Here is a 21,028-nt window from a genome sequence, read left to right on the forward strand (position 1 = left end):
TGAGATCTTCAAAAAACATTCATCTGGGGACCTCTTCATTTGCATTCTGGTGTCTGAGCCACTAGGGTGCATTCAATTCATGTTCTCCAGCTTCTCTTTGCAACCACAAGGGCTTAAAATTGGCTAACAAATAAAAATAAAATAAAATAAAATAAAGAGCAGAGATTCTCAGATAAATCACTTGACTCCAGCAGTGGGCACTTTAAGAAAAGCACCCTATATCATAAGATAATAAAGAGCCCTAACTCTTATCTAACATGTTCAATCAGTAGATCTCAAAGCACGTTACAAAGGAGGTCTGTAGCATTAGCCCCCTTTTCGAGATGGGAAATTGAGGCACAGAGAAGAGCAGTGACTTGCCTAAGGTCACCCAGGAAGACAATAGCAGAGCCAGGACTAGCACTTAAGTCTCCTGAGTTCCATCTAGTGCTCTATCCACTAGGCCACAGTGCATCTGAAGTAAGGGGTCATAGTCAATACATTCCTGTGGTGGTGATTTTGGGCTCTTCCAATACCATTGTTATTGAAGTTACACATTTTGACCTGTGGTCTGTGCTGGTACAGGGGCATCCTTGTTAAAATGAGTTTCTCACAGCAGGTTGCATCTGAGTTCTTGTTAGGCCTGAACACAAGTTAACTGGACCATGTCTCCGATGGGGAAGTTTAAAAGCCACGGAAGGCCTTGCAGTGCACTGACGTGCTGGGCTTTTCAGGAAGCCTTTGAGAAGGTCCCTCAGCAAAGGCTCTTGAGCAGAGTAAGCTGTCATGGGAGAGGAGGGAGGGTCCTCACATGGATCAGTAACTGGCTGAACCATAGGAAACAAAGGGTAGGAATAAACGGTCAGTTTTCACAATGCAGAGAGGTAAATAGTGGTGTCCCCCAGGGGTCTGTGCTGGGCCCAGGGCTGTTCAACATAGTCATAAATGACCTGGGAAAAGGGGTAAACAGTGAGGTGGCAAAATTGGCAGATGGTACAAAACGGCTCAAGCTAGTTATGTCCCAGGCAGCCTGCGAAGAGCTATGAAGGCATCTCACAAAACTGGGCGACTGGGCAACAAAATGGCAGATGAAATTCAAGGCTGATAACTGCAAAGTGATGCCCATTGGAAACCATAATCCCAACCAGACAGCTACAATGTTGGGGTCTAAATTAGCTGTTACCACTCAACAAGAGATCGTGGAGTCACTGTGGATAGTTCTCTGAAAACATCTGCTCAATGCGCAGCAGTGTCAAAAAAGGAAACAGAAAGTTGGGAATCATTAGGGAAAGGACAGATAACAAGAGAGAAAACAAAGGGGTATAAATGCTGGGACCCCGCCTGCGCGCGGGGGTGCAGGATTTCAGATGCTTTTTCTCCCTGGCACCTTATTTGGGCTCAAATAAACTTGGTTTGCTTCTCCACCCTGGTGTGTTAATTAGTGCGATGCACACCGGGCAGCGAACCCCGCTGTTGCCCCGTCGGGCCCTGTGGGCCGGCAACACTACCACTGAGGCCTTTTACATATAAATATATTGTGATTAGTTACTACACAATACTACCCATCCATGTTATAGATCACCCTTACTGGTGGTTGTCACCCTCTGGTAAGCTTCACTGGGCAGGGAACAGAAGTGGCGCTTCTCTGTTCCATTGGTTGAACTGCTCTGTGATACACCAGTAGCTGATGTAGATCCAGTTGTTTCTTATGGATGCTGCCTTCCAGATAACCCACTGAACGGACAGTCACCAATTTATCAAATATTGTGGTGTCAGGATTGGTATCCAGACACTAAACGAGATTGTTTTGAATGACATGTGCCTCAGTTAGGATGCAGTGTCACTGACCCAAATTATGACTGGTACTAACAGGCAAGTTGTTTACCCAATTTGTAGTTACTATGTAACTTTGTGTTTGTTTCCCACAGGGGTCAGCAACATTTCAGCAGTGCTGTGCCGAGTCTTCATTTGTTCACGCTGATTTAAGGTTTCACGCGCCAGTCAGACATTTTAACGTTTTTAGAAGGTCTCTTTCTATAAGTCTATAATATGTAACTAAATATTGTTGTCTGTACAGTAACTAAGATTTTTAAATGTTTAAGAAGCTTAACTTAAAATTAAATTAAAATGCAGAGGCCCCCGGGCCGGTGGCCAGGACCCGGGCAGTGTGAGTGCCACTGAAAATCAGCTCACGTGCCGCCTTCGGCACACGTGCCATAGGTTGCCTACCCCTGGTTTACCACTTTGTTTTTTCCTTGCCTTCATGCTGTTTGCTGCCATTTGGTTGTTAATTTTTACCTGTGTGTTGGTTAAACAGCTTAGCAAGGTTATGCACATTATACATGTTGCACAGCAATAATCCAATACAGTAAGAAGACAACAGTACAATGATAATACAGCAAAGAGCCCTGTGGCACCTGATAGACTGACAGACGTATTGGAGCATGAGCTGTCGGATGCATCCGACGCAGTGGGGATTCACCCACGAAAGCTCATGCTCCAATACGTCTGTTAGTCTATAAGGTGCCACAGGACTCTTTGCTGCTTTTACAGATCCAGACTAACACGGCTGCCCCTCTGATAAATGATAATACAGTAGTACAGCAACAATACAATTGTTTTTACTCAGTAACCAAGTTGAAATTAAATGATGGTTTATCCTGGTCCAGCTAGTGGTTTTTAGCGGATTGTTAATTTAATTGTCCATATATGGTAGATAGAGGTGTATTTGACCAGTCTTATAAAGCACTTCACTTTTCTTTTCTTGATGCTTGCGGGTTTCTTCACTGTATACAGATATCAACTGGTGTCTTTGTGATGTGATATCTTCTGGTGTCTTTGTGGTGTGATATCAACTGGTGTCTTTGTTCTTAAGTTAGTTAATATAATAAAGTTTTTGGGTTTTTTCCCCTTTTTTTTAACATTCTGTGTTAACAAAAGAGTCAATAACATAATTTTTACCAAGTTTTTCAGAGTTAATTTGCTTGTGATACCAATTTCACTCTTCCAGAAAACACCATTCTGGCCACTATGGATGTGGAAGCCCTCTACACTAACATTCCACACGAAGATGGACTACAAGACATCAGGAACAGTATCCCCGATAATATCACGGCTAACCTGGTGGCTGAACTTTGTGATTTTGTCCTCACCCACAACTATTTCACATTCGGGGACAATATATACCTTCAAGTCAGTGGCACTGCCATGGGTACCCGCATGGCCCCTCAGTATGCCAACATCTTTATGGCTGACTTAGAACAACGCTTCCTTAACTCTCGTTCCCTAACACCCCTACTCTACTTGCGCTACATTGATGACATCTTCATCATCTGGACTCATGGAAAAGAAGCCCTCGAGGAATTCCACCGAGATTTTAACAATTTCCATCCCACCATCAACCTCAGCCTAGACCAATCCACACAAGCGGTCCATTTCCTAGACACTACTGTGCTAATAAATGATGGTCACATAAATACCACCCTATACTGGAAACCCACTGACCGCTATACTTACTTACATGCCTCCAGCTTCCATCCCAGACACACCACACGATCCATTGTCTACAGCCAAGCTCTAAGATACAACCGTATTTGCTCCAATCCCTCAGACAGAGATAAACACCTACAAGATCTCTATCAAGCATTCTTAAACCTACAATACCCACCTGCTGAAGTGAAAAAACAGATTGACAGAGCCAGAAGAGTACCCAGAAGCCACCTACTACAGGACAGGCCTAAAAAAGAAAATAACAGAACACCACTAGCCATTACCTACAGCCCCCAACTAAAACCTCTCCAGTGCATCATCAAAGATTTACAACCTATCCTTAGAGATGATCCCTCACTCTCACAGATCTTGGGAGACAGGCCAGTCCTCGCTTACAGACAGCCTCCCAACCTGAAGCAAATACTCACCAGCAACCGCACACCATACAACATAAACACTAACCCAGGAACCTATCCTTGCAACAAAGCCCGATGCCAGCTCTGTCCACATATCCATTCAAGTGACACCATCACAGGACCTAATCACATCAGACACACCATCAGGGGCTCGTACACCTGCACATCTACCAACATGATATATCCCATCATGTGCCAGCAATGCCCCTCTGCCATGTACATTGGCCAAACCGGACAGTCTCTACGCAAAAGAATAAATGGACACAAATCTGACATCAGGAATCATAACATTCAAAAACCAGTGGGAGACACTTCAACCTCTCTAACCACTCAGTGACAGACTTGAAGGTGGCAATTTTGCAACAAAAAAACTTCAAAAACAGACTCCAAAGAGAAACTGCTGAACTCGAATTAATATGCAAATTAGATACAGTTAACTGTGGCCTAAACAGAGACTGGGAATGGTTGGGTCATTACACCAATTGAATCTATTTCCCTATGTTAAGTTCTCCTCACACCTTCTATGGGCCATCTTAATTATCACTTCAAAAAGTTTTTTTTCCTCCTGCTGATGATAGCTCATCTCAATTGATTAGACTTTTCTTGTTGGTATGCATACTTTCACCTTTTCATGTTCTCTGTATGTATAAATATCCCCTGTCTGTGTGTTCCATTCTATGCATCCGAAGAAGTGAGCTGTAGCCCACGAAAGCTCATGCTTAAATAAATTTGTTAGTCTTTAAGGTGCCACAAGTACCCCTGTTTTTTTTTTCTCAATTTCACTCTTGTTAACTGTTTAGAAGCACAAACTTTAACAACCACTGCTTCCCATTAACATAAAAATACTTAAAAAACAAAACTGTTTTCAAAAAGAGAATTATTTTTGCCTGCAATTGCATTATTTGTTGAGGCAGAAATATATATACATATATTTGTAACTGAAACCTTTCTGAACTTTGCACAAAAAATTGGTATTAATAATGATGATACCCCAACCACGATCTTAAAATAGTGTGGTACCTACCACATATACATATATATCTTTTTAAAACGGTATAAAATTGACTTTTGTTGCGACAAAATAAAAAATAGTCATGTGACACACACAACATACAACACAAGACAACACACACGACACACAGGACAATCTTAAAATTAAAAAGAGACGGTGCCAGAATTCTATTCATAACTATACAAAATAAGGTAAAAAAAAGGGTTAAACATTTGAATAAATTAGTTATTACCTTATTTAAAACTTGTAACATAAATTGATAACAAATATAATAATATTTGCCAAATGTATTGTATTAATTTGGTAACAAGGAATTTTGCATTACTTTATATTTAACATTATTTTAAAACTCTGCTATATGGAAATAGGAAAAGCTCCTGTTTCAAATATTAGTTAGTGGTTAGGATTAGAAGCAGAGTCTGCATTTCTGTTGCTTGGCAACCGTATCTTCCAGAAAGTTAGGAATAATTCCAGCTGTTGCATTCCTGAAGGGTTAAAATAATTAATTTACTGGATTTATTTAAAGTAAAGTTTTTACCTTATTTTCTTTTTGTTTCTTGTTTTGTTCTGTTTTCAGTTGCTTTATCTTTTGGAGGTTTCTGTAAAAACTCGAACTTTTAACTTTTAAAACAAAGACAGAGAGCAGAAGTGAGGAGAGGTGGGGGGAGAAGGGGGTTTGTGAAGAGCAACCTAGGAAGGTAGCGAGACCTGAGCCAAGAGAGATGAACTCCATCAAGGTATTTGAAAGTACGGGCAGCAGCAGCGAGTTTAGCAAACTGAGGAAGCATATAAAGGACAAAGCTTAACGGGTATGTAAAATATTTGAGAAAGAAGATTATATTTTTAGGTATGAGCGCGGAGTGTGGCTCTGTGGGTCAAAGCAGTTGGGAACCGGCACAGTTGGGAACTGCGCCCCTGGTTTTTATTCCAGCTCTGAGAGGAGATTGGGGGTAGTTACCTGCTCTTGTAAAACCTGAATTTGTTCCCCCAGTGTCTGTTGCTTTTGTGTGCCTGCCAAATGGATAGTGGGAGTTCACTTTTTTGCTGCAGTTAACTGTGTTTGGGCAGCTCCATGTTTTAATATATTAATTCTAGGTGTTAACCTGCTTAATTTCGGTTTTTTACTTTGAAATTCTTCTTTATTCACTCCCCTGTGATCGAGTCGCAGTTCCTGTCTCCTAATGTGCTCTGTGAACTGTTCCATTTTTTCCTTCATTTGATTTCCCAATTCAGTGACAGTATTGTGTGCGATTCTGTCCTTCTAGCAGGGTCTTGCTTAGCACATATCAAACAGCCATGAATATGCAGGTTTAAATCCTCTTTCATTCCTGGCCACCATCTCAGTCTGTTGCGGGTGACCTCCCACAGCTGAGCCATGTACCCACCCTGAAAGGCAGTACTGCCTTTGCTGAGTGCGGGGTTACTAAAACCCATTCATCTCCTGGGTTTGCCAGAATCCAATCTCGCTCCTTTCTTAAGGGGACACACTGCCACTGTTGGGGACATGCCCCCATCCATTGCTGGATCATCTCATCCTTTGCCGGCAGGTCCTGGAAAAGCTGACGCTCTTTCTGGTTGTTTCCCCTCGATTTCTTGGTTTTGCTTTGCCTGTGCCCGTGTGGTTACTGCTGGGGGAGTCGGCTCCCACAGGGCTCCAGTAAGGGCTGCCTCTTTAGCCAATTTATCTGCTTGTTCATTTCTCCACTGCAAGGGACCCTGTCCTCTCTGGGCTTTTCTTTTCACCATCCGGATCCTCTGATACTGCCCTGCCAATTTTTCCATTTGCTGCCACAAAAGCTTGTGTTTAATTTCGGATCCATCGGTTCCTGTAAAACCTATACTATTCCACCATGGCAAATGGATAGTGGTTCCCTTGTAGACATAATCTGAATTGGTTCCTATTATTTTCTGTTTGTTTATTTTTCATTCTGGCTAAGACTTCTAAAACTGCTGACACTTCTGCAGACTGTGTTCCTCCTTTAGTCAATTTGTACTGGAAAGAGTTAATTGTCTGGAGGTCTCCAGTTAAACAAATCCCTGCAAAGCCAGTGACTCGCTTTCCTCCGGTATAATAAGAACTACCGTCCACAAACCAAATCGTTTTCCCAATCACTGGTTCAGTTGGGGTTGCTTTAAAAATAGGTGTGTTTTGGATTCCTGCTGTGGGTCACAGACACATTCTCAACCGTTTATAGTTAGTCCCCATGCAGATATTTCAGGTTCTTTTAGTGGCACTAATTGCACATTTTCGGACATGAGAGCAAAGACCTATTGAATGGCTTTATTTATTCTCACATGTCCTTTAGACTGAGTAATTTTCCCAGTGCATGGAGACTTTTTACAATCGCCTTGCTTGCTCCGATAACGGCCTGAGCAGTGTGCAGCTAGGGCAGTTTGCTCACAGATTCCCAGCTTGTTTTCTGGAGCTGTTAATGCTCTGCTATAATAACCACTGGTCTCTCCCCAGCCCCAGTACCCTGTGTAAGCCTGCTAACAATACAGACATTCTTAACCCTAGGGTACAATACAAAGGGGAATTCGTTGTTAGGGGCGGCTAAGGTAGGTGCTTCCATTAACCCTTTTTTCAGGCTTTCCCATGTGTTAGTTGCCTCCGCTGTCCAAGTCCACTGTGGTCTTTTAAGTACCTCGTACAGGGGACCTGCTTTTTCTGCATAACCAACCGTACATTCTCTGCAGAAGTTAGTGAGTCCCAAGAAAGACTGCAAAGATTTCGTATCCACTGGCATAGGGAGGTTCACCCTGTCCTTGCCCTGCACTGAGCTGAATTTCGAGGTAGTGCACCTCTCTTTCTTTGATCTGGGATTTAGAGGGGTTACGTTTCAAGCCCTACTTTCGGCAGCTAGTCAGCAGTCGCCGCATTAACGCTTTGTGTTCTTGCTCTGTTTCACTGGCTATTAAAATGTCATCTACGTACTGGATTATTCTTCCTGTTTGTAACAATCCCTCCTTTTCCAGCAGATTTCTCACGACAGTATGAAGTATCGTGGGTGCGTCACAGCACCCCCTAGGCAGAACACTCCAGCAGTACTGTCCCCCGTTCTGTTTGGGACGCTGGGTTTAAAGGTAAACTCCAAAAGCCATTTGCCACATCGAGTTCTGAGAATCACTTCATGTCAGGGGTTACCTCCTCCAACAATGCTGGGTAGGCAGCCACCACTGGTGCTCCCCGCTTGGCAGTTCTGTTTAACCCCGGATAGTCAAGAGTTAATCTCCATGTTCCATCAGGTTTTCTAACTGGCCAGATTGGTGACGCATTAGGTGCCAAACACCTTCGAATTAATTTTCATTTTTCCAATTCTTCTATTACTTGTCTTAAAGATTCTTTTGCTTCCTGAGGGATTGGGTATCGTTTTATGTGTGGGGGTGTATCCCCTTCTAAAGTGACAGAGGCCTGCATTTTTCTCGTCTCTAGGGAGTCAGCTGCCCGGACGGCTTGAATCTCAGCCCACCAACCTTCAGGGCCGCCCAGAGGGGGGGCAAGTGGGGCAATTTGCCTCAGGCCCCGGGCCCCATAGGGGCCCCATGAGCCACTCCGGGTTTTCGGCGGCACTTCGGCGGCAGGCCCTTCCCTCGCTCTGGGTCTTCGGCAGCGGGTCCTTCAGTGCAGTGGAAGACTCGGAGTGAGTGAAGGACCCGCCGCTGAAGTGCTGCCGAAGCCTCGGAGCGCCGCCCGGTGAGTACAAGCGCCGCAAGCCGCAAAAAGAGAGAGAGAAAAAAAAGCCGCGATCAGCGGCACTTAGGCTACTCTACCACCGCTGCTTCATTCTTCAGCGGCAGGTCCTTCCCTCCAAGAGGGACCCACCCCTGAATTGCCAGCCCTGCCCCAGGCCCCCTGAATCCTCTGGGTGGCCCTGCCAACCTTCCCAGCCTTTCAGCGAAGGAGTTGGCTGTTTAGATTTTATTGCTTTTACCGTCTGTGTAGCAAGCCCCATAGGGATCAGATTAGTGTCATTTGAATCTTTGGTTAGAGTGAGAGTTTGTCTAATACACATATTGGGAAAATCCAGGATTAATCCCAGTCTCTTAATAGTTTCTGCCCCAATTAAGTTTTTCTCTCGCTGTGATAGCACACTTCTCCTGAACGGTATGACACCAAACTGGAGAGGGAGGGCTTTAACATTATACATTTGTTTAATTCCTGATATGCCCTGGATCTGAACGGAATCCCCGACTGGATATACATTAAATTAATTCCAGCCCCCGTGTCCAACAGAAAATCTACAAGCCCATCCCCAACTCGGATGCTTAAGTGGGGGTGTCCCCAGACATGGGTTGCCACGGGTTGCTGGAAAATGCATTCCGAGTTACTATTCTGTCCTATTCTGTTCAATTAGTGACAATCAGGTCATTCAGTCCAGATGCCAAGACCCTCGCCTGAGCTACTTTCATCCCTGTCTTATCTTCCTCCTGCCGATCATACATGCCTGCAACTGTGCCTGCAGCTTCTCAATCTCTCCCTTAAGATCTAAATTTTCCTGTTTCACAACTCCAGGCGTTACCCATCCACTCTCTCCATTTCCTCCTCTGCCTTTATTCATTCCGCGACCTCTCCAACCCCGGCCACAGCCATGGCTGCGGGTAGAGTATCCAGGACCCACTGTTTTCCAGTGTCCTAACTGTGTTCACAGCTCATTGAGAGAAGTTCCTTCCTGTTGTTGTTTAACTGCAGTTTCCACTTTTTCAATCCATTCATTCCAGGGTGTATCTCTACCTCACCAAGCCTTCAGCCAGTCTAACAGCCCAGAAGGCATTGCCTGGAAAACAAGCTCTAAGCCCCGCTGTTAACCCAGTATATGTTTGTATTCTATCAGCCAGCTTTGCTGGAGCCTCCCCTGGCATTCCTGTAATTCCTTGAAGTGTAGCTAACTCACTGGCTAGCTTACAATGCTTTTGAACCACGCGTTTAATCATTTGCGTAACATTATCGTCAAACCCAAGGGTATAACAGGTTGGTGGTCCCAAAAGTGTTTGTACCACAATTGGTTCCTGTAACATGTCAGTTCCCACAGCTTTTAATAACTGTGAGCATTTATGGAGCCATGCCATAAATGCGTTACAGTTCCCGGAAGGCAGGGGGCCGACGGCTCCAGGTAGCACACTTAGCTCATTAATTCTGAAAGCATCGAGTCTGGCACTTAAGCCACTTACTCGAGGCAGGTGAGGTGTGTATGGACTTTTAGGTGCCTGATCTCTCCCTCTCTATATAATTAGGTGCTGGATGCGTTTCTCTTTCTGCATAATTGCCAGGGGGCCACGGTTCTCCAACATTGTCAGTTAGTCATTTTGTTTCAGTTTCCACTGCATTCCATGGCCTCAGTGACGGTGGCCCCTCAGTGCGTGGGGCAGTATCAAGGGTAAATTGGAGTGTATGCGGAGTATTGGGGTCAGGTTCTTCGGCAGGGGTTTCTCCCTCAGTTTCTCCCATTCTCCTGTTTTAACTGGAATTGATCTAGGTTTGGGGGAGGGTTTGCCCATAACCTGGTTCTCATCATAAGGTGGCGGACGTGGTGCTGTAGCCCCGGCCCGTGGGTCAGTAGAGGATGATTCAATTGGGCCATTCCATATGTCCCCATTGCAGCATCCATTCCAATTGTCCCGTGTCCCATCTAGGGCCACCTGTTTCCAGTTCTGTCCCCACCTCGGGTACAGTGAGAGCACTTGAAGCCTGCTGAGCTAAGGGGGATGGGACCTGTTGCTGTTGCAGGTTCTGCAGCTAGCTCTAATCTCCTGTTTTCCTGCTGTGTTTGCTGAAGCCTATCGTGAGTTTGAACTGCCTGCTGCCCTGTTAAAGGGGCTTGGCCTTTCCAGTGCTCCACTGCCTGGGTTGCTTCCTCCAGAGCTTTACTTACCCCCTGCTTCCCTGGTCGTTTCCATGACCGGTATGGCCAGCATGCCGGCGGGCTGCTTACGCCGTCGTTCTGCCATAGACGTTAGTTGCAAAATTCTTGCTTTTTTACTTTTATTATTTTTTACAGCGCCTGTTTCTACCCTCGCTCTACATATGCCAGTCCATGTTTCCCCACTTTCTTTTTTAAATTCATATGGACCCCCCTTACTGGCAATCCAGAGAGTCCAGGAGTTATCAAACTCCGTGGGGATTTGCAGGGAGGGGAAAGGGGGGTTCACTAGCTCGTGGTTTTCTGCCATGTTAGATCACGATTCCTACAGTAGACAGCTCACTGACTCACCAGACCAGAGGTCAGGGTCACCAGTGTCATCAGATGCACCTGTGCGGTGCTCTGCTCTGTTCAATGTTGATAACAGTTGGCTGCGTGCGTGTTCCCTCTGCGTGCTGCCCCGGCTCTGCACAGATCGCTGACACAGCAAACCCCGAGAGAACCCCCAATGACCACAGACTCTAGTAGGGTACGAAGGAAGCTGAGCCAGGTTTACTGTCAAACGAAGCACAGTGATAGTTTCCCGTAGACTCTACAGGACATACTACGAGTACGTGCCCCAGGCAATGGACCAACTCAGTCAGTGGCGGGACTCTCCACTGCCCCCTCGGCTGGCCAAAGACGCGCACTCCGGGACCTACTTTTATACAGTTACAGGACAGATCACTCATCCCTCCTGACGTATTGAGGTACAGCCCTTGGCTCATTAGGGGCTGTCTCCCCTTTGATCACGTTGTTCCAGACATACAGATCTGTCCATCGTGCTGTCCTGTCTTTAAGATGCACCTGCCTGTTCCTTGTTATGCCTATGGAGTGTCCTTGTATCGGGCTGTCCAGGTGCCATCTTGGCACAAGTTCCTCTTGTTAGCCCTTATGTGTGAACACACCTGCTTCTAACAACCCTCTTCTCTCCAGTTTCTGTGAGTGGGGCCTGCCTCTGGCTCACAGCCCAGCTTTTGCTTAGCAATGCCTGGAAGTACTTTGGTTCAGGCTTCAGGCCTCAGACTGGGCCTCTGACACAAGAGTTTATTTCAGGGCCTCCTCTTACTACAGACAGCAGCCCCAGGTTACAGGGGGGAGCTGTGGCCCAGAGACACTGCGTGACTCGCCTGGGGGCGGCGGGGGAGCTGCTCCTTAACTGCCAGGCTGACCTTCCTCGTTGTGTTTTGCCCCCCCAGGGCCACACTTCAGCCCAGCACCTCCCTCCCCCGAGCCTGCGGCTGCTCTGAGAATGGTGCATTGGGCCCTGGGGCCTGGCCAGGGTCCAGGCCCCCCCGAGCGTGCTGCCAAGAAATGCAGTGCAGCAATCTCCCTGCCATAACAATAAATAATAACTGGAGAGGTACCTATCTCCTAGAGCTGGAAGGGACCCCTAAAGGTCATTGAGTCCAGCCCCTGCCTTCACTAGCAGGACCAAGTACTGATTTTTGCCCCAGATCCCTAAATGGCCCCTCAAGGATTGAACTCACAACGCTGGGTGATGCAGGCCAGTGCTCAAACCACCGAGCTCCCCCTCCCCCTCCCCCTATGGATGGGGTCGCTCCCCCCCAGCCTGGGTTGGCCCCTCCTGTCTCGACGAGCCGCTGGCCCGGGGCCGGGTCCCACACAGCGAGGGCAGCATTGGCCAGTCTGGCTGGGAGCTGCAGGGCCAGGCCCTGGCTCGAGTGCCCTTGTACTAGGGTGTTACAGCGGGGCCCTGGCCTGGGGAGCCTGCTGGGGGGGTGAGGGCATATGTGCAGCCCAGGCGCTGGTGGTCAAGGAAAGATGCTGTGTCCAGTGTCCTCTTCCCCAGTGCCCCCCCCCCCCGCCCCCGGCAGGCAGTTAGCTCAGCGGGATTCGCCTCCCAGAGCCAAGGACCGGCAGGCTGGGACGGCATGAGCTGTCCCATTGCATCAGGGAGCAGAGTCCATTTCCCTGCCAGTGGGTTCCAGGGAGGGACCCGGGGCCGGGCAGGCTCCGCGAGGAGTGGCACCGTTACTTGTTAACCAGAATGGCAGCTCTCTGCAGCCCAGGCGCTGGCGGGTCCGAAGGGCAGGCAGGCAGGGAATGCTGCACTTGTTAACTGCCACCCGAGCTGCAGGAGGGGAAACAAGGGGCAGTGACCCAGGGACAGGAAATAACGGGCAAAGTGCATGTGACGAGCGAATGTGTGCACAAGCAGATGGGAACAAGTGAGTGTGCATGGGCGCGAGCTCGTGCACGAGAGTGTGTGCAAGCAGGTGGGTGTGAGCAGGGCCGCCCATGGTGGGGGGCAAGTGCCTCAGGCCCTGCAGGGGCCCCCACAAGAATGTCTGGGGCTCCCCCCTGGCCCCGCCCCAACCTCCACCTTCCCCCATCCCCCGGCGCCTCAGCGCGCCACGTCCAGGAGCGGCCCTGGACAGCGCTGCAGCGGCGTGGCTCGGGTGGGGCCTGAGGGCCTCCCACTCAGAGCCACGTGGTAAGGGGGCAGGGCTGCGAGCTCCGGTGGGCCGAGCGGCAGGAGCTCCTGGACGCAGCTCGCTGAGGCTCCAGGAGAGGGGGGAGGTGGGGGTAAGCGGCATGGTAAGGGGGCCGGGGCCGGGGGGGTTGGCTAAGGGGCAGAGAGTCCCGGGGACAGTCAGGGGACAGGGAGCGGGCAGGGGTTGGATGGGACAGAGGTTCTAGGGGGGGCCGGTCAGGGAATGGGGAATGGGGGGTGGGATCGTGGGTGTTCCAGGGGTCTCTCGGGAGGCGGGGGGATGGATAGGGGTCGGGGCAGTCAGGGGACAGGGAGCAGGGGGGGTTGGTGGGGGGTGGGGTCCCGGGGTGGTGGCTGGGGGAGTCTCGGGGGGGGCAGTCAGGGGACAAGGAGCAGGATGGGTCGGGGATTCTGAGGGGGGCAGGAAGTGGGTGGGGGGTTGGATAGGGGGCAGGGCCAGGCTGTTTGGGGAGGCCCAGCCTTCCCTACCTGGCCCTTCATACAATTTTGGAACCTCAATGTGGCCCTCGGGCCAAGGAGTTTGCCCACGCCTGCCCTAACGTCTCAAAAACAAGTGGCTTTGCGTTTTAATTGAATCGCATGATACGCTCTAGATAGAAAGCCCGTGTTCGCTCACAGCGTGCGCCCCCACTACCATGGCACTGCATTACCATCGGTCCTCCCCTCCCCTCCGACTACTATTCTAGAAAATTCTTTGACCTATAGAAGCGGCTGCGTCAGGCGTGCCCAGCGCAGAGTCTACAGCGTTTGTAATCTTTGGCGCGTGGACTCTGCTGAACTAGCATAACAAGCCCAGGGCTTTACGTTTTAATTCAATCGTGTGACCCCCCCTTTTAATTTTCAAATGGGGCTCGGTTCGTTATTACGATAAGAAAAGGAGCAGACAAGCTGTTCGTGTGAAAGAGCCTTTTCGAAACTAGCACATGTAAAAAACAAACTAAGCAGTACGATGTCCCAACAGCGCCTCGACTCACCCCAATATACCCCCCCACACCTTTACTCTGCCAACCCCCGACGGCTGCAATGTGCGAGCTCTTCACCGCCTCTTACAGACCAGTTGTGCTCAGCCACAGGAGTCCATCGAGCGCTGGTCAAGCCCCCGCCACCTTCCTGGTGTTCTCAGGGGCCACTGCCAGCTCCAGGGAAGCATTTCGATGCCCTTCAGCTGCAGACAGTGTGTTCGATGGCCCTTCACTAACTGCAGAGGCAATAATTGGGCTGAGGATATGTGTGGATTTCTTTGAGGTGAACGGCAGAGCTGTGATTGCGATAGAAGGAGATCTGTGTTTTGCACCCTCTGATACGAGTGAGCAAAGGGAAGAGGTATGTGGGTACCTTCCGGATGCAGCATTTCTGTGCTCAATTGTATTGTGTAGGTTATGCCAATAGCCGGGCAAAGGGCTTTTCTAATCCGGGAGGTCAGCAGTGAGGGGGAAGGAGCGCGTTCTAATGCTCTCGGGATGGATAAGTGAACTGAGATGGTCTCCTAGGAGGAGGTTTAAGGGAGTGGTAAAAGACTGAGAAGTGGTTCTCGAATTGTACACTTGTGCTCTTTCTGGGGAGCCGGCTACGGGCTTGTCCGCACTCGAAGTGTTGCAGTGGCACTGCTGTCCTTCTTCAGTGTAGATGTGACCTACGCTGTGGGGAAGGGTTCTCCCACTGGCGTAGGGAATCCGCCTCCCCACAGGCGGTAGCTTGGTATCAAGCGGAGTGCCTCAAGGGTCAATCCTTGGGCCGGTTTGGTTCTGTATCTTCATTAATGATCTGCAGGATGGCGTGGACTGCACCCTCAGCAAGTTTGCAGATGACACTAAACTGGGAGGAGTGGTAGATACACTGGAGGGTAGGGATAGGATACAGAGGGACCTAGACAAATTAGAGGATTGGGCCAAAAGAAACCTGATGAGGTTCAACAAGGACAAGTGCAGAGTCCTGCACTTAGGTCGGAAGAATCCCATGCACTGCTATAGACTAGGGACCGAATGGCTAGGAAGCAGTTCTGCAGAAAAGGACCTAGGGGTTACAGTGGATGAGAAGCTGGATAGGAGTCAGCAGTGTGCCCTTGTTGCCAAGAAGGCTAACAGCATTTTGGGCTGTATAAGTAGGGGCATTGCCAGCAGATCGAGGGATGTGATCATTCCCCTCTATTCGACGTTGGTGAGGCCTCATCTGGAGTACTGTGTCCAGTTTTGGGCCCCACACTACAAGAAGGATGTGGAAAAATTGGAAAGAGTCCAGCGGAGGGCAACAAAAATGATTAGGGGGCTGAAACACATGACTTATGAGGAGAGGCTGAGGGAAGTGGGATTGTTTAGTCTGCAGAAGAGAAGAATGAGGGGGGATTTGATAGCTGCTTTCAACTACCTGAAAGGGGGTTCCAAAGAGGATGGATCTAGACTGTTCTCAGTGGTAGCAGATACCAGAACAAGGAGTAATGGTCTCAAGTTGCAGTGGGGAGGTTTAGGTTGGATATTAGGAAAAACTTTTTCACTAGGAGGGTGGTGAAGCACTGGAATGGGTTCCCTAGGGAGGTGGTGGAATCTCCTTCCTTAGAGGTTTTTAAGGCCCGGCTTGACAAAGCCCTGGCTGGGATGATTTAGTTGGGGTTGGTCCTGCTCTGAGCAGGGGTTGGACTATATTCCTCCTGAGGTCCCTTCCAACCCTGATATTCTATGATTCTATGATTTTGTACATTGAACAAGAATTGGCTTTGTCAGTTAATTACAATGATGTGATTGAGGAATTTAAGTCCATAACACCTGGTGAGCAACGTCTCATTCTCTAGGACAGGAAGATGAAGAAACCTTAATCTGTTTTGGTCAATTTGGTCATTATCTGGTTAAAGACCACTTGCATCCGAAGAAGTGGGGATTCACCCACGAAAGCTCATGCTGCAAAACGTCTGTTAGTCTATAAGGTGCCACAGGATTCTTTGCTGGTTAAAGATAAAGATCATGAAAATTGACTGTATCTTTGTATATGCCTGGTTATCACTACAGCAAAAATTTGGTATTTTGTGTCTCATTTTTTAAGTAAAGTTTAGTTGTTAATTTAAAAAAAATTAAGTTTAACTAAGCTTTAGTTTCTTTAGTTTGTTTGATGAATAAAAATAATGTCCTTTATGATTGAGTATTCAATAAATGTTCACCTTTAAAAAAACAAACATTCCCTGGGTGCACATCCTAATGGAATGTGCTGCGCACGCCTATGTGGGCAATGCTTCTTGATGTTGCCAAAGCATAACGAAGTGATATAAAGTACAATTTAGAGCATACATTTTGCAAGATATTCTTCCTCCTGTGCACGATGGTCGTGACAGGTACTTCAACGTCTATTTTAATTTCTGTCGCAGTTCAAATTGTTCCACAACACACGGGTACATAAGGAATTTTTCAATTAGCTACCTGGGACATTTTGGATCACAGAAACCCCCTGGGAGCTGCCACCTGATGTGCCCAGACCACTTCTACCCCTGCTTTCCCTGCCAGCTTGGGACCCCAGCACCCTGTCTTGCTGAGCCAGACCCTCCCGTCTGCTCCAGCACAGACCCAGGGTCTGAACCACGTGCCCCAAAGCTGCAGGTTTACCTGAAAGCAGCTCACAGAAGTGTTCCTGTCTTTAACACTCAGATGCCCAACTCCCAATGGGGGTCTAAACCCAAATAAATCCATTTTACCTGTATAAAGCTTATGCAGGGTAAACTCATCAATTGTTCACCCTCTATAACACTGATAGAGAGATGCACAGCTGTTTGCTCCCTCGGATATTAATAGATACTCTGAGTTAATTAATAAGTAAAAAGTGATTTTATTAAATACAGAAAAGTGGTTCCAAGTAGTAACAGACAGAACAAAGTGAGTCACCAAGCAAAATAAAATAAAATGCGCAAATCTATGTCTAATCAAACTGAATACAGATAAGATCCTCACCAGTTCCAGAATGCTCCCTTTTACAGGCTAATCTCCTTTTAGCCTGGGTCCAGCAACCACTCACACCCCCTGTAGTTAGTGTCCTTTGTTCCAGTTTCTTTCAAGTATCCTGGGGGGTAGAGAGGCTCTCTCTTTAGCCAGCTGAAGACAAAATGGAGGGGTCTCCTAGGGGTTTAAATAGACTTTCTCTTGTGGGTGGAGACCCCCTCCTCACTCCTATGCACAGTGCAGCTCCAAGATGGAGTTCTGGAGTCATCTGGGCAAGTCACATGTCCATGCATGACTCACAGTTTTTACAGGTAGCATCCATTGTTTACATGCTACCTTGAACATCCTCAAGTAAACTTCTTATGTGGATTGGCGCATTCCAAGATCCATTGTCCTTTAGGTGTCTCTTGATTAGGTACTTAAGTTCAACATCCCTTTCTCCAGGAATTGACCAAATGCTCTACTACAGTTATTTAGAAATCAAGCCAGTACACAGCCAATATTTATAACTTTGAATACAAAAGTGATACATGCATGCAGACAGGATTAATAGATTCAGTAGATCATAACCTTTATATAGATGTGTTACATAGCATATGTAGCATAGATAGATTCAGTAGATCATATTCCAGTTATGTCATATTCGCATAAAGCGTTATGGGGTACAGCGTCACACTATCTAACAAAATGAAAGATACCAAGGGAATTAATTTGTTAGCAGGTATCATCACATAGTCAATGATCGTAGGGGTTAGAAAAATGAAACGTCCATATCTTTCAGGATTTGAGACGAGAAAGCAGAAGAAAGCTAGACAGATGCAAGAAGAAAAGAGAAAAATAACTCTTCACAAATTTCTTCAGGCACAATCCAAGTCAGTTGACTGAGTTGAGCGATGCTGACATTCAAGGCTCTTCAGAAGTGGGAAGAAAAGGTGGTGTGTGAGGAATCCAAAATATTACCACATTCCAAACACAATGTTATGGTTGTTGTGGAGGAAGAGAAGGAAATCCAGCCTCTTTGGATAGACAATGGAGAACACAGCGGTAACACTGCTATAACTGAGAAACTGGTACAGTCGACTAGTCCTGCTGCTGTAGATGGGAATGACGAAGAAGAGTTGTGCAGTAACGACCCAGCCTCTTGGAAGTACCTAGATATAAAGAAAAGATCTTATTGTATTGAAGGGTCCACCACATAAGCCCAAAAACTTTCCTCGTGATTCTTTTGGCAGGAAATTCGTGATAACAGTTTTTTCTAAACATCTGAGTAATGGCGAATGTATTGAAAGAGACGGTGTGGAGTAAAGATGCTGCAGCAATATTTTGTTTTCCCTGCAGTCTCTACAGAAGTGAAACTCAAACTAACCAATTACATCATTCAAAATTTGTCGAAGGTGGAATTGCCGATAATTGGAAAAAGATTTACGAGACAATTAAGAGTCATGAAGAAAACGCTTTACATTTGAGCAATTCCATGAAGTGGAAGGAATTATTTCAGACACTCGGTGATAAAAGAGGCATTGATGCAGCGTTGCAGCATAGTATTAAACAGGAGGAGGAAAAATGGCGTAAAATATTAACTGCCATTGTTGACCTAATTCTTTTCCTAGCAAAGAATCATCTGCCATTTCGTGGTAGCCATTCTACTGTTGATTATGATGACTGTGGGCTTTTCTTGTCAACACTGAAGCTTGTGGGCAGGTACAATACTGAGGTGAAACAACATCTAGAGATGGTAGCTCAATGCAGAGAGTCTGGTCGAAGAATGCAGGCTGACTACCTACCATGGCGTAGTCAGAATGAGTTCTTGAAACTGTGTGGGGAGAAAGTTTTAAACTCTATTCTTGAAGAGGTAAGAAAAGCCAGATATTTCAGCATTGTTGTTGATGGTACACCTGATGTTTCACACACAGAGCAGTTAGTTTTTATTCTCAGATATGTGATGCAAAAAAAGGGAAATTGGGATGTGCATGAAAGATTTGTTAAACTAGTAGATTTTGACAAGAAGACTGGTGCAGCTATAGCAGATAAAGAGGTTTTTAAAAGAATGTGACTTAGATCTATCTTGGTGCAGAGGGCAGGGATATGACAATGCCACTAACATGTCAGGAAAATTTCAGGGAGTAAAGACAAGAATTTTGGAAGAAAATGCCCAAGCCTATTTCTCTCCATGCAGCGCTCACATGCTGAACCTCTGTGGCACCCACGCTATGGAAACCAGTGTAGACGTAAAAACATATTTTGGAAATGTTCAGAAACTCTATAAAGTATTTGCGCTTAGCCCTGCGAGATGGAAAATTTTGCAGCCCAATGTGAATATATCTCTTCACTCTGTATCTAAAACTAGGTGGAGCGCAAGAGTTGATGCTGTTCGCCCCTTAATCAAAAATCACACAAGTATGCTGGAAAGTTTAATTAAAATTGAAGAGGAGCTTCATTTACCTCCTGAAATCCAGGCAGATGTTGAGTGTTTGATTAAGTGGCTTAAGTCATTTGAATCTGTACTTCTTACTACACTATGGTTTAAAGTGCTTCACTGTATTGATGATAAGAACAAGATCCTACAAAGCGCCAAATTACCAATGGAAGAGGGAGCTAAACACATGAGCAACTTAGTCAAGGAAATTCAAACAATGAAAGATTCTTGGCCAATTTTTTTTGAAGACGCCAAACAAGTCACTTCAAGCCTCGGCATTGACCCAAAAATGAAAAGTGACTCAAGGATCCGGAAGAACAAGCGATTCTTTGATGACACAGGGGATGCAGACTATCAATACGTTTGACTCTCCTGACATTCAGTTCAACGTACAGGTGTTCTTCCTGACAATGGCTTTGCTTCTATCAGAGCTAGGAGGTCTTGGTGAAAGAATGGCTGAAGTTTCAAATTTATTTCCACCCATTTTGTGTCCACCAGATGAAGTGGATGAATCTGCTATAGAAAATGTTGTTGACACTTTGGCCACAGCGTATCCAAAAGACCTCCAGAGAGAAGCTCTTAAAGAGGAACTTAGAATCTGTTACAAAATAAAAGACGATTCCAACTTAATGATGGACATTAACCTCTGCACTTACACTTCTTAATGCTCGCTTCGAAAAAGGGTTGGGAAATGTGTTTCCACAGAGCTGTATTTGTTTACGCCTACTAACAGTGTTGCCAGTGTGGGTAGCACCGGGAGAGCGTGCAGTTAGTAAGCTACACTGATTCCAAATCGTTTGCGTTCAGCCACCGGGGAAGAAAGGCTGAACCATTTGCTCACTTTGAGCATAGAATATGAACTAGCCAGACAGACGTTTTGATGACATTATTACTGAGTTCGCCAAAATTAAAGCGAGGAAAAAATTTGCAGCTGTATAATGAATGTTCAGAACAATTTGTAAAAAAATGATTTCATAAGAAGCATTATGTAATTGCAAATGTATACATACCATTAAAGTATTTAATGCTTTTAAATAATGTATTCAGTGTATTTTCAAATTATTAAAAATTAATTTTTGAATGTATTTCACTGGTTATTTTTTACATTTCCAAATACATGTTACTATAGTATTGCAACTTTTTTTTTGATGGAAGGGGCCCTCAAAATTGCTTTGCCCCAGGCCCCCGAATCCCCTGGGCGGCCCTGGGTGTGAGCATGCTGGTGGGATCCTGGGAGGTGGGCTACAGATGGGAAGGAGTGCAGCGCCGGGCAGCCACACGGGAGCGGGAGTCGGAACAGAGATGACTCAGCTGGAGGGCAGCTCTCCTGTGCCAGGGGTCACACATGGGGGAGGGCAGCGCTCGTGCTCTGGGGTGTGGGGGTCAGACGTGGGGAGGGCAGCGCTCCTGCTCTGGGATGGGG

Source organism: Mauremys reevesii, linkage group 3 (assembly GCF_016161935.1).
Source record: "Mauremys reevesii isolate NIE-2019 linkage group 3, ASM1616193v1, whole genome shotgun sequence".
Classification (NCBI taxonomy): domain Eukaryota; kingdom Metazoa; phylum Chordata; order Testudines; family Geoemydidae; genus Mauremys; species Mauremys reevesii.